The following is a 14,060-nucleotide window of genomic DNA, read 5'->3' as shown; positions in this document are numbered from 1 at the left end:
TGACATCACTGTTGTGAAGCTAGCAGAGACTCTATAGAGGTCTTAGGGTCCTGCTGGGTCTCTTGTGTGGCTGTGGGGCTTCAACTGGATGTTCTCCACACTGCTGTCACTTGACTCTCTCCCAAAAGGTGTCTTCTTCCTCAGCCTCCAGAGTTCCTATTGTTGGGACACACATACCCACATACCCTGACTGCAGAACTCTGACTTTCCCTATGCCCCAACTCAGCTGAGTGGCCTTAAGTGAGTGGTTTATGCACATCACAGGGGAAGGAGCAACTGGCCTGGCTTTAGGGCTCTGGGGGACACTGGGGCTCATGCTAGCTAAGGTGCAGTTGTGAATGAATGTGCCACTGGAAACTGTGCCCAAAGATTGGGCCCACTTGTACCAGAGACTAGAACCAGACAACCCATTGGGCACTCTTGGATTTGAGGGGTCATTCAGATACTGGGGTACCCTGGTGTGTGAACATTCTGGGTTTGTCTCTGTGACTTTGGGTTGAGGCAGGCTACATTCTGGAAGAGGCCTCCTAAAAATAAATCCCAGGCTCCAGGGTCTGCAGGCCCTCTGGGGTTAGGAGCAGCTGTTCTCTCCATTTTGGCCTGTCTTCACCTCCCAGAACATCCCCGGACTGCTGGGCCCTGGGCCTCACCCGAGCTAAATCCTCCTTGGCCCCTCGGCCGGTACATAACGGGAAAAGTATGTGTTCCGAGCCTCCTTTGGGGTTTGAGGAGGACATGGCCACTTGTGCTGGGATAAAAGGAGCCAACAGCTGCCCAAGGAGGGTAATGAAGGATGCCAGGAATGTCCTTTATCCGAAATATCGGATGGCCCTTGAGATGGCGGGAAGCCCTCCCCAGCCGTTCTCTGCTGACATAGAAGTGTCTCTTTAGAGTGTTCCCAGTTGCTCCTGTCCGTCAATATGGCCCCAGTCAGAATGGTGCTTCCTATTGCCAGATCTTGGGAGGTTTCAGGGACTGTTTTTTGGGACCCCCATGCTATAAAACCTTCAGGACCCCCCCAAAAGGAATGAGAGGGGCCACCTAGCTCTCCAGGTCTGCTGTCTCACACATAACCTGGATAGGAAACAGGGCAATGCGCCTTACATGTTCTTGCTTCCTCACAAGCTCTTCTCCACACCCTAGGGTCCCTACCCACTGACTACAATGAACAACCGTGGGACCTAAAGACAGGGACGACCCCAGGATGTAGAGAAACATTGTAGAAAGGGGTGCCAGATACAAACACTTTCTTTGTAGAGTTGTGGAGATATAGTGCAAAGGTCAGGGTGCTTCCATTTGGGAAACTGGACATGCGAGTTAAGTGGCCTGAGGCTCCAAAGAGGGACAGGGTGACCAGGTGGGGACATGGGGCTTAAGAGCTGGCGCCAGTCTGTCGGACTTAGTCTGGCATACTGAGCCGCATGCTTGCCTATGGAGCTCATGGAATATTCTTGGTGGGTCTGGAAGGGCTGGGGCAGGGTACAGGGCACCTGATGTTGGCGCTGGGCCCCCAGCACCATTCGGTCACTTCTGAGATATGACTCCTTCTTGGGCCTCTGTATCATTGTCCTGGCAACACTGGGAGGGACAGGCAAACAGTAGCCTCAGGCCTGCAATTACTTCTTGGTGGGATGGGTGACAAGAGAGACAATTAGGAGAAGTGTATACTGGCTTTGTGCAAGTCCTGCTTGGTCATGGGTGCCCTGCCTTTTCCTGCCTAACCCACCCAAGTTAGTATTGTCATGCAGAGTTATGGGGAGTCAGTGTGGGGCTTGGGTGAGTGTGGCCTTGTCCCCAAGTAGAGGTCTGGGTTCCGAAGATCTTAGGATCATATAGAGAGCTATGTGGTATCTCTCCCCACCCCAAGATTTTTGGGTTTTGTTGTTTGTTTCATTTTTTTTTTTTTGACAGGCTTGAACTTGTTCTGTAGCCAAGGACAACCTTGAACATCACATTCTCTTTCCTCCAGTTCAGAGATTACAGGCATGTGCCACCATGTCCAGTTTCTGCAATGCAGGAGATCAAACTTAGGGTTTCATATATACTAGGCAACCATTCTACCTGCAGAGCTGTATCCCCAGCCCCTACCCACTGAATTCTGGAGGATCTGGGATCTTTAATTCAAAGGACAGCACCTCCCGCCCCATAGGTCTCTGTGTCCTGGTTCTTTCTGTTAAACATAGGATTCCCCCTTGTTGGGGTAGCTGAGTCTCAATCAAGAGTGCGCAGCAGGGTCTCTAGAGGAGCTGGTCCTGAGCCTTGGGCCACCTGAAGGGGGCAGTAAAGGCGCAGGCATGCCCAGCTGGGCTTACTGCTTGGGGGGCCTCCTGCCCCCAAGCCAGGCCAGTTGGTTCCACATGGCGCCTTCCTCCGCCCCCACCCATGGAATGCCGCTGCAGAACTGCAGGTCTGGCGCAAACACACCCAGGGCCCCGCCAGGGCAGCCCACCCCCACCCCATACCTTCCCGGCAGGGAGGTCTCAGGCTCTGTGCTCTGCTAGCCTGTTTTCTGATATGTTTTTTCTGGGTGGGGAACAACCTAGACGAGTTGGGTCTGCTCACAGGAGATAGGGAGCTGAGGCAAGAGCCAGGAGTTTTAGGTTCTTTGTCTTTGGAGGCTCATGCCTAAGGACGAGGCAGTTTTTGATCTCCAACGTCTACATCCAAGCCTTGGTTGCTCTGAGGGCTGTGTGTACCCCGGGCCATGTGGTGGGTAGGGGCAGTGGGAGTATGGTGTCCCCAAGTCTTTACCAATGGTGGCGCTGCTGACCAGGAGGCAACAGGACATTGGCATGAGAGGTCATACACCCTGCTGGCCTAGCTGCCCTTTGCAGCTTAGCTGTTCCCAACCTGAGCCTTCCAGGACCCCAAATTAGTCTCTGAGGCTGCTGGTCAAGAGGCCATGGCGTCATTGCGAAACCTGAGCTTCCTGGGGCAGAAGGGTCCTGCCCAAAGAAGGGAAGACTGTGTCCACAGAAGACCAATAGCCTTCTAGAAGGCTCAAGTGTCCCTTTTGTGGATGTGCCCCCAAGGCAGCCTTCTTGCTGTTGCCTCCCTCCTCCCCACTCCCAACCCTGCAGCCTGTGCCTCAGAGCCTCAGGCCCTGCCTCCCAGACTGCTTTCTGTGTTCCAGGGATCGGGTTCCCTCCTGGCCGTGTCTTATCTCTGGAAAAGCGATTACAGGGTTTCTACATTAAATTTTCAGCGTGAAGCTTTTTTGTATGAAGTTTGAAGTGTTTTTTTTTTTTTTTTTTTTTCAAATAACACCTGGAGAGGAAGCACACAAAAGAAGAATGTTGGCTCACAAACTCTGGGTTGGGGGTGGCCGTCCTGCAACCCTGCCTCACTCAGCCCTTAGTGTCCCCTGCCTTGAGCTATTATAAGTTAACCCTGTCATGGCCTTCATTCTGCCCCAAACTCTTATCTGCCTACAAGTGGGTACCACAGCCTACAGAATCATGGGCTCTGGACCCCTCAATCATGCACCCCTCCACTGGCCTTTTTCTTGGTGTGTGCAGTCTCCAGGCCTCCTGGTTCACCTTTGCTTAAAGCTGGGCATGCCTGCTTCAGACTTCTCTGGGCCTGAGTTACCCCGTCTGCAAAGCGTAGTAATGGCTGGGGCCTGCTGTTTTCCTCTCTTGGTAATTGAAGGGGCCACTTGGGAAATCTACTCTCAAGCTTGTCTGTTGGGTCATTTTGATTTGGGGATTTCCAAACATTGTGGCCATGAAAGGTCACTCTGCTGACCCCAGCCTGCCTCATTATGTCACAGCCAGATTGCTGTGGTACCTGATGGAATCCAGAAGGCCTAAGCGGGTGGGAGGGCAGGCAGGCAGGAGGCTGAGGCGTGGGGGCAGGGCACTCTTTGGGCTGTGCATCAGGTCCAGCTCACCCCAGTTCTGAGCAAAGCTGCCTCCCAGTCTCCCTGTTTTCAGAAACCTCTCAGCCTTGGCACCTCAAGTCTGGGCTGTGTGGGTTCCTGACAAGTTTGCCCCTGAATGTCAGGCACCTACCTGCCTCTTGTCCTGACTTTTAGGCCCTTGGAAGGGCCTTGCCCCATCCAGTCTCTCACATCTGTCCTTACCTTCTTCCCCACTACTGTTGGATGAGTAGCTAGCTGCCTTTGTCCTAGTTCATAGGCCCCTAGTCCTCCTGCAAGCACCTTGACAACTTCCCAGCTCCTTAAAGCCCCCGTGGACCCCTTGGCAGCCCCTACCTAGGACTGTAGGGATTTGCCCACCCAGCCAAGTGAACAACACTTCAAGACACCCAGTCCCTTGCTCAGCTTGTCTGTTGTTTTCAGCAATTTGATGAGCACCTGGAGGTCCCCTTCTGTTCCACATTTTAATTTCCTTGGGGGGGGGGGAATTACTGAAATCAGGTCCAAGCTCCTCCCCCACCACCAGCAGCACCCTCCATGCCAGGAGAGAGGTGCAGCCTTGGGGAAAAGATATCTCTAAATTAGAAGAACTATGATTCCCTCTGGCCTCCCTCCTCTCAGGGTGGCTCCCTTTCTCTGAGTCTCTAAAACACATCCATGCCCAATCTGGCTGTCCCCTAACCCAGGACTCCCAGGCAATGGCCATCGTACTTCTGAGCCCCAGAGGATGATACCTATGGCCAGAAAAGGCAACTAAGAGCACAAGCACGGCTTTCCCATCTGCCTGTAACCTGCCAGCTCTCAGTGCTTCAGCTACCCTATAGTCCCCTTCCCTTCCAGACTGGGGTGAGTTGGATTGCCTAGTCCCACCCTTGTTCTCCTGGAAGGAGCTAGTTGGCCCTGAAATACAGCTTTCTTCCATGAGTATTCTTCTAAGGTATTGCAGGGGCTGGAGTGTAAGGTGGAGGATTTGTCCTGTCAGTTTCTAAGAGATGTGTTCTTCAAGGCCTTGGAAGCTAAAGTGGGAAAAGTAGTTAAGTGATCAGGCTGGAGGCATGGGAGAGGAGGGTAGATGTTTCACCTCCTCCCCCAGTGGCAGTCAGTGGCCCTGCTGAGCATCCAGGCCTCGCCCGTCCCCAGGTGCCCTGGAAATGGGAGATGGCTCAACAGTGCCCGAGGCCAGGCACTGAGCATTGAGCTCCTTCCTGTCCTTTGGTGCCTGGCTTGGCCCATGGGGCTTAGCTGGTCAGCACTGTGCACAAACCTCGTGTGTAGCAGTCATAGGTTGGCCAGTGAGGCACAGCGCTCCTTCAGAGGCAGAGTTGGCCAAGGCCAGCAACTGCCCAGGCTACTGTGTGCCAGACTCAACCATGTTTGTCCATGCTTCCTCCTCACCTTCGCAGCATCTGGCCTCCCCTCTGCCTCTCCCTGACCTTCTTACCCACACAACCTTCCCGAAGGCCAGTGAAGGGCTAGATGGCTGGAGCACCGGCTATCCGGGAGCAGCTTGTTTACTCTCTCTTCCAGCAGGGGCAGGCACGCCAAAGGAGAAGGGCACCCTAGATATGGTGGCCCTGACCCCAGAGGTGGGATCTGGAGCCTGGCCGCAGCACCTCTTGGGATGGGAGCCTCTTGTTCAAGTAAGACCTTGATAGTCTGGTGTGGTGTTTGGGTTGATTCTAGACCCCAAATCCATCTCCCTTGCTGCATTAAAGAATGTCCATGGCCAGCTGCAAGCCCAAAGTTCAGTATTATTGCAAGTCTTTGGGGTACAGTGGGACTCTGTGCCATGCTGTAGAAAGAGCAATGGTGTTAGTTGTCTGACCCTGCAACACAGTGGCCTTCAAGGTGAAGCAATGCCTATCCGTTCCCAGTAATCAGCACAGGGTGGCGCATGGTTCTCCCTCTGCTCACAGTGAGCCCAGCACCAGGGAACCCACGTACTAGTCCTGCCCAGCTCCAAGGCAAGATCTTTCCCAGCTCTCTTGAGCTCCTGTGGTCCTGGATGAAGCCCTTTTATAAGCTTTTCACATGGCAAAGCACCCTTTTCCCTTCCTCTGAGTCCATCCCCTCAAAAAAGGCTCCAAGCCATTATATCTTGACCCAGAGTCTCCTGGACCATCATCTTTCTTCTGACCCTCCTGCTATCATGTAAGGAGGGACCAAGAGGAAAGGGGAAATTCCAGGAAGAAGGGAAGGAGGGGCTGTTGCATTGATGGGGCCAGGGCTGGCCTAGCAGGTGAGAGTACTTGGGGAAGGTGGATGGGCTTTGCAGGAGCCAAGTGAACACTTCAGAGGAGGGTTTTGGGAAGGGTGAAAGGAGAAACAGACTAAGGGAAATAAGTAGGCTGCTGAGTGTGTGGTAGCTTTAGGGAAGGGTGATATTCTGATAGAAGGAAGGACGGAAGGAAAGATCAGCAAGACGGAGAGAATTCCCAAATTTGTCCAGAGGGGAAAGTGTTCTGTCCCCATCAGAGCCACCATCAAGATGGGCACCATTTTTTTTTCTTTTCTTTTTCTGACCCTGTGTTCTTCAGGGCTAGAAGTAGCGGGCACCCTCAGCCGGCCTGGGACCTAGAATGCTGAGCAGTCAGTAGCCAGAGTGCCCATGCACAAGGCTAACAAGTTCAGGAAGATAAGGTATTTCTGTGTCTTGTGGGGAGGCGGGGTGATAGAAGGGAATCCGTGTGCTGGTTTGGGGTAAGATGGGATAAATGGACCCAAGCTGGGGGACCCACTTTCCTCTCCTAGAAATTCCACCTAAGAAGCTTAGGGAGAGGAGAAGGAAAAGGGTTCCCAAGGTAGTAGACACCGGGAGGTTTGTCTCCAGAACTAGCTAAACTCTAGGGATTGGGTCTGCCCATGACTGACTGAGACATGGAAGAGTCCTGTTTGAATGAAGGAGGCCTTTTCTCAAGAGACCTGATCAAGATGAGGTATGAAGAGGATCTAGGAACCTAGACTGGTCCCTCTTCCCTGCCATGATCTGGGAGGTACCTTGCACACAAGGTAGTCCCAGTACTCCCTCAGGTGATGAGACCCCATCTTGCCTGGCTGATCCCATATCCCATAGCTCTCTCTGCTCTCTGGACATTGGTTCTGATGCGGACGGAGGTGCCAGCTCACCCGTCTCTGCCCAACTCTGCTGGGTTGGGCTGAAGAGTGAAGAAAGCACCAAAAAAGGGGGAAAAAAGGGCCTGTTGGTTAAGGGCCTGTTGGTTATCTCAAGACCTAAAAGGGGAAGGGAAGGAAGGTTAAAGGCAGGGAACAAAGATCAGATTCCTGACTTCCATCCCCTTGAGCCTTTCAGTCTCTGGACTAATTATTTGCTTAGGTCAAAGCTCCCACCCCGCTGGGCTCGAGGGGCCAGGGGATTAGGGTGAGGGGCACAAGGCTCTTTCCGGATGAGATCTGTTTATCCCAAGGCCAATTGGCCTTCAGAGCAGAACCGTGAGGGCGTCTAACTTGTCCAGGGTACAGGCAGGCTTATCTGCTCAGAGAGGCACCCTTCTGAGACTGGGGGCTGGGAGCGGCCCCTCAATTCTGTATCTCCAGGCAAGTCAGGAGGAAGGGAAGAGATGGAATTAGATGGGGCTGGGGATGCATCCTGATATGGAAGGAACCCCTAGGGCCAGGACAAGATCCTTCAGACCCAGATATGCTGGGGGTTGGTGGGGAGGGTACCGCCTCTGCAGGAGAGGTTGCTGGTACCCACAGCCGACAGAGCTAGATGCTGGTAACTGCCTCCTGTGTGGTCATCAGGATGCTCAGCCTTGATTGGCCCCTAGGCGAGTTCTCAAGTCCTCAGAGACCCCCATTGGGCCCCTACCTGGCCCTCCAGTGCTAGGGCCAGACCCCAAGATTCACTGAGGGGTACTGTCATCAGCTCCCAGAGATCCATCCTGAACATCTTGATACCGACCTGTCCTGAGCTGGTCAGCCAAGATGTGATGGTAGCCGTGCTGCGCTGTGGACTGTGGTAGTCTTCGGCTTTGGTGCTGTGAGTTGAGAGAGGAGGGCTGGTTCTGAGAGATAAAAGTCCTTCGGCTTGGCCTTCATATTCTTCTAGTCATGACATGGCTTCGTGCTGATTCCCATCCCTGCCCCATCCTTGATCATCTCTCTAAGACCTAGGGACCCACAGTGGCTGCTCCCCCACAGTGGCTGGCTGGGAAAAAGCCCACGGTTCAGGGCACACAGCAGGGCGGCCTGGGATTGGTCACTGCGTGAATGTCCCCGGACGGATGCCCGAATGCCCTTGGGCAGCCTTCCCCTCGGACAGTCTGTCCAGGCTGGGGAAACCCTAAGCCAAAGGGATTAAGAAGAAGGGACACAATTGACTCTCCCTTGGCTGTGCTAATTTGTGCTTCATTTAGTGTATATTCACCCAGTGGGTCAAAACATGAAGGTGATGATGCCAGCGGTCCACCAGTATCCGCTTGCTCAGGTCAGCCTCCCACAGATGCCCAGCTCCGCCCTGCCCCACCCTGCCCTACCCATTGCTTTCTTCCTTGCTTTCCCTCCAGCAGCCCCTTGCAGATTCCTGTGGCTGCACAGGAGGGGACAGAGAGCCTGGTCCCAGATTCTGCGTACATGGAGGTATACAGGGATTCTTAATACGGATGTCCAAGATAGTCTCAAAAGAATAGCAGGCTTGAATCAAGATCCAAGGGTTCTGTTTAACTATCTAACCCAGATTCTGAACGCTGATAGATGTCCCCTTTCCCACCCTCCTGATAGCCACTGTGTGGAAGCTTTGACTGGGAACTGGTCTGAGAGCCAAGTTCACCCTTCCTACAGGGAAAACAAGTTTCTCTCTTGTAGACTGAGGTTGTCCTTGGATGCTGGTGGGGTATCTTGGGGATGTACCCTGAGTCAGAGAACTGATAAAAGAACTAGGGTCTTGGGTTTCATGTTGTACCACCCCTTTGCTGGCCCCCTTATACCATTTGAGCTCCATCATTGGTTAGAGACCTCCTAGAAGGCATCCTTCTGCTTGTGGATAAGGGGTTCAGCAGGGATAAGGAGGGGGGTCTTTCTTAGGTGGTCCTGTGCAGAAAATGCTCTAAACACTTTCCTACCTGTCAGTAACAGGGTGATGATGGTGGCCTTGTTCTTAAACATCCCAGGTCACCTTTGGGAAGGACAGGGAAGGAACAGAGCTTCACTTCTGTCCTACCTCAGCTCCAAACCTCTTTTGTCTTGCTCAGCCCCTGCCCAGCAGAGTTCTTCAGTCTATTTCTTCTGGGGCCAAGCCCTCTATAGTTTTCTTTCTAGGTTCAGCACTCCATCATGGCAGAAGGCCCCAGTGTGCTGGCTGAAGTATGGGGGTGGGGCAGCTTTCTCTCTCTCCTCAAACTCAGACTGGACCACTTAAGAATAATGAGGTCCAGGTGGCCCCACGTGAGTCTCGATCTTTGCTGGCTGCGGGGCCAAACCTCCACCCCTCCACCTCCCGCCAGGAGCAGCTAATGACAACCAGAGTTGGGAAGGTGTGAGTCTTCAGCTGTCAGGGTTGTGCAGGAACCCTGGCCGGCAGGTGGGACCCAGGGCAGGCCTGGGTCAGGTTGCAGGGCCTCCTCTGTGTTCAATCTCCAGGACATAGCCCTAGGTTCTGCTGGGCCTGGGCCCCTTCTGCCCTGCCTCTCTGCCTGGAGGTAAACTGACATCCAGTTCCTTCACCACGCAGAGCCACTTTTGTACCCACTCTGCACTTAGGAGTGCGAACAAGCTGAGAGGCCTTGGAGCAACCAGGGAAGGAAGCTAAAACAGCCGGATACTGCCCAGCACTGGGCGCATGCTTACTACCACTAAGCTGTGTGCTTGCGTGGCCTAGTCGGCTATATATCATACCGCAATAAAACAAAAGGCCTACGGTGCACTATGAAGGAGTGAGTTCACCAAGACTGAGAGTCCTCTCTCTGTCCCTGCCTGGGAGAAGCGGGGCCTCTAGGTGTTCTGGTAGTCCCTCACCTTCTTGCAGAAGATGTGATCTCTCTGCTTTGACCTTTGTGCCCTAGCTTCCGGTTTCCTGAGTAAAGGAAGCTATCCTGCTCTAGATAGGCCAGCAGTGGACATCTTGGCAAGATGTGGAAATGTGTGGTGTATAAAGGCTACGTGTCCCTTGAGCATATGGGCCCAATGTCTCTAGTATGTTTGGCCCTGTTAAAGATCCTCTCTTGGGGTGTGGGGGACATCAGTTCTTCCAGAGGGAAAGCCCAGGCAGGGCAGAGACACTGCAGAATCTCATTTAGAATTCAAAACCATAGGGAAAAGGCCCATAGGGAGAGAGGGTAGTTAGTTTAGTGAGTGATCTGAAGGCCCAGTGGTCCCAGCTCAAGAAGACCTTTTGGCTACATTACTTGGGGGGTTCCACTGTGGCACTCAGAGGAAATTTTCTGCTTTCTCTCATGAAATGAAGTGGAGAAAGAGGAAAGCAAAGATGGACACCTTTGACGGGATGTCAGGGCCTCGGGCAGGAAGGGCCAGGGTGGGGGTTCGATCTGGCTGTAGTGAGCAGGGGGGGCAAAGGGCAGACAGCAGGCGTGGGGGGCAGCTAGGGATCAAGGCCGGGCCGGTGGTGGGAAGAACAAAGGCTAGAATACTTGCCGATAATGACATGTGGGGCGGGCGGGAGGGCAGGAGGGCAGGAGGGCAGCCCAGCCCCTACAGCCCACCAGGCTCTAAGCATTTCTACACCTAGTGATAAGGCACTGGTTACACAGTTACAGGCTGACTGGGAGCGACCCCAGAGACGCCAGCCCGCCCAAGAGAGTCCAGGAAAGGTTGGGGTCCAGGGTCTAGTTGTGCCTACCACTCCCTCTTCCCGTTATCTTCAGTAAACCTCTCTTGTCTCTCCAGGCGGTCACCACGTGGCTCCTCGGCCACTTCTCACAAGAGCCCAGAATGTGTCCTCTGCAAGGTCCTCCTGGACACATGGGCAATGGGGGCTGGGAATCCATCAACCACACAAATGTTCATGCCCACCTGGCTAGGTTACCCACCAGGCCTTTCTTGCCTCAGGGTTGTGGCCTGGCAGCCAGCTGGTATCCAGGTCCAGGAAGGCATTATTCTTGTGCTAAACTTTTCCTGGAGAACATACAGGGTACTTGTATGGTGGCTGGGCTGCCCAGAGCCTCTCAGGGGTGGACTGGCCCTGTCGTAATGATGTATTAAGCAAAGCCTGGTCTGATGGACTGGTACCCACACTTAGAACCAGGTAACTCCAGCACAAGCAGATGGACATTTTTGGCAGAGCCTGTAGCCTGCAGGACATAAGTGTCCCCAGCTGCGACTCCCACCTGCCTCTCCCTAGGGCACGTGGAGGCCAGAAATCCAGGCCGAGTGGAATGGGGCCACAGGCAAAAAGGCCTCTGGGTATCTTTCCTTTACAGCTTTCCCACGACGGCCTGGTAATCGGGGCTCTTCTCCCTGGCACCCCTACACCTCACAGCTGCCCAGGCACAGCCAGCTGCTGCTCCATCTACCCTGTGCTAGATGAAGCCCCGCCTGGAGATGCTGTCTATGTTGAGGCAGTGGCGTCTCTTTCCCATGGCTGGGATTTGGGGTGGCTGGGGCAAGGAGGAATTTGAGGAGGAAATAGCAGCAGCCTGAGAATTTTGAAAATGTGTCCAATTGCCTGGGCTCTTGGGAAGAAGCAGACAGGAGGATTAGGAGTGGGGGACAGCATTGTCCTTGGGTGGGCTATGACTGTTGGGGGGCTGAGTGTCCAGTAAAAGAAAGGCCAGCAGCTGTCCTCATCCTTCAGACTGTCTTACCTACTTCCAGCAACTCATCAAAGACCTTCAAATCCCCTGTTGAGCCAGATTCCATAGTTTGTCACACCTTGCCTGTGAACTGCGACAAACTTCTTGCTAGGCTTCTAATTCTCATTTGCAAAGTGGGGCCCAGGGCAAGTCCTCTGATACCAAGAGGTACCTTTGGTACCAGCTCCATCTTCTCTGCCACCTACTTTTGTGATGCCTGAGTCTCTCCGAGTTTGACTTGACTCTTGCAAGGGAATGGTTTGGGAACAAGAATAGATGACATTGGGGGTTACCCACTGATGGCTGGTGGGTCTGGTCCTTGGGAACCCTGGAGGAACAGCAGCTGTCCTTGCCTCTTGGAGACGGCTGACAGGTCCAGTCTGGCCCCCCTGGGCTAAACCCTCCACGGTGGATTACAGTGGTTATCCACACCAAGGAATATGGGCTCCAAGAAGCCTAGCAGCTGCTCTAAGGAACTGAGGGGCCACTGGGGCTGGGGGCACCTCCCCCATTCCATCAGCCACCCTCCCTCCCCACTGCCTGTAATGTGCCTCTCTGCCCTCTCAGTGCAGTGCATCCTCCCACACCTACCCCTCCTCAAGGGTAGGCCAGGCCCAATGCTCTGCTGACGTTAGTTGGGTAAATGGAGTCATCTCCTGGCAGCCTGATCCCCTGCTTGGGGATGATGGGATTACAGAGCCCCCTCCCCCATCCATCCTTCCCAGGTCCAGGGCAATTAGCAACAGTGTGGAGGCGGAAAATCGCAAATCATGCTGCCAGGACCAGACAGGCTGATCATGCACAGAGGCTCCAAGTGCCCCAGGATGAAGGACACTGCAAGTGTCCCTGGGGAGAGGGGCCTGTCTCAGTTGGGACCAAATGGGCAGATGCTGAGCTGGCTTTTGGCCAGGAGGGCAGCAGAGCTTGACAGAGACCGGCAGAGGGGGCATGGCTGGCCCCTGACCCTTGGCCTGGCCTCTGCTCAGCTAAGTTTGCAGAGGGGACACTGTATGTAAAGAGAGGCCCAGGTGATAAGGATTCCAGGTCATTGACGTCTGTTCTATGACCCTCACTGGACTCAGGTCCCTACCCACCCACAGCCCCCTGCCCCTCCCAATTGTTGTCTCACTCTTCTGGAACATTCTCAGATCTCTGGGAAATGCTTGTCGTCGTTTCCTACCATGTAGGTGTGCTTAGCACCCTTATTCCTGAGGCCAGAGGAGAATCAGCATTTCCCCCTTAGACTCTGGAGTGCCCTGGGACTCCCACATAACCTCCTCCCCCTACTTAATACATCCTCCAGAGCCTGGGTCCTGCAGCTCCATGAGACTTCCCCATTGGTGGACTTTATGGGGCCCTGTATGTGTTTCCTTTGTGTCTAGGCATAGGATAAGGGCCCTGAGATGTGAGGACCCCTTAGGGTCCTATTTTGTCGATGGATTGTGCTAGATGCTCCTATAAAGGGCTTCAGCATGGGCCCCACAGAAGTAGGCAGAGAACATTGCTCAGTGCAATTCCTCTAGCTATTATTTGTGGGGTACAGAGGGGTGTCCTTGTATGCTTCTTTGCCCCCAACCTGGCCTTTCCAAGAGTCTCCCTCCCACCATGTCCCCATCTCATCCTGCAGCAAGCAAGGGTAATTGTGGGAGATGCAGGCCACATGCCTTGGACCCATTTACACTTAATTCAGTACAAGGAGCTTCCTGGGCCTTTGATGTTGCCAGGACCTGTGGCCTTTAGTGTTTTGTGGGCTGTGAGGCAGGAAGCTGGGGCTCAGGGGCAGTGAAGCAGCCCCTCCACTCTTCAGCAGTCTACTCCGGTCTAAGTACCGGCCATCAGAGCTCTGGGGCACACCCCCTGCTCCTGGTGAAGGGGTCTATGGCTCCCTGAGCTCTGCTCCTGGGAGAGTTGAGAAGGGAACTCCTGAGAGAGGAACAGGTGAGGTTCCTCTGCACCTCACTGTGCTCAGCACTGCTGGGCCTCAGTCTCCTCACAATGAGCACACAAAGGCTGCTTCCAAGAACCCCCAAGGTACCCTAAGACTGCAAAGTGGAAGCAAGAAAGACGAAAAAACCAGCTATGGGACTTGAGTCAGAGCTCAGTCAGCAGGGACAGCTCTGGGATGCCTTCCTGACTCCCCACCCACCCATATCAAAATCTCCCCCCAGGCCCAGACAGTGGATGGGGATCAGGCAGTGGGGCACTGATAGCTAGGCCAGAGAGAGAATCATCTAAGGAGAAAACAGGGTCTTCACCCCCTAGAGCCTGGTATCTGCCTGTGGGAACTATGGGACAGAGGACTTGGGACCATCCTGTGGACTGAGCATTGGGTACCCTGTGTACTTCCCAGAGTGGGAAGCTCAGAGGAGGGCTGGGGGCAAGTCTGGGTAGCCAGAAGCCCAGCAGGAGCAGCG

The sequence above is a fragment of the Microtus oregoni genome, unplaced genomic scaffold (assembly GCF_018167655.1).
Source record: "Microtus oregoni isolate MIOR12 unplaced genomic scaffold, Mior012 000016F_ref0000370, whole genome shotgun sequence".
Lineage (NCBI taxonomy): Eukaryota > Metazoa > Chordata > Mammalia > Rodentia > Cricetidae > Microtus > Microtus oregoni.
This window is presented reverse-complemented; position numbering follows the sequence as displayed.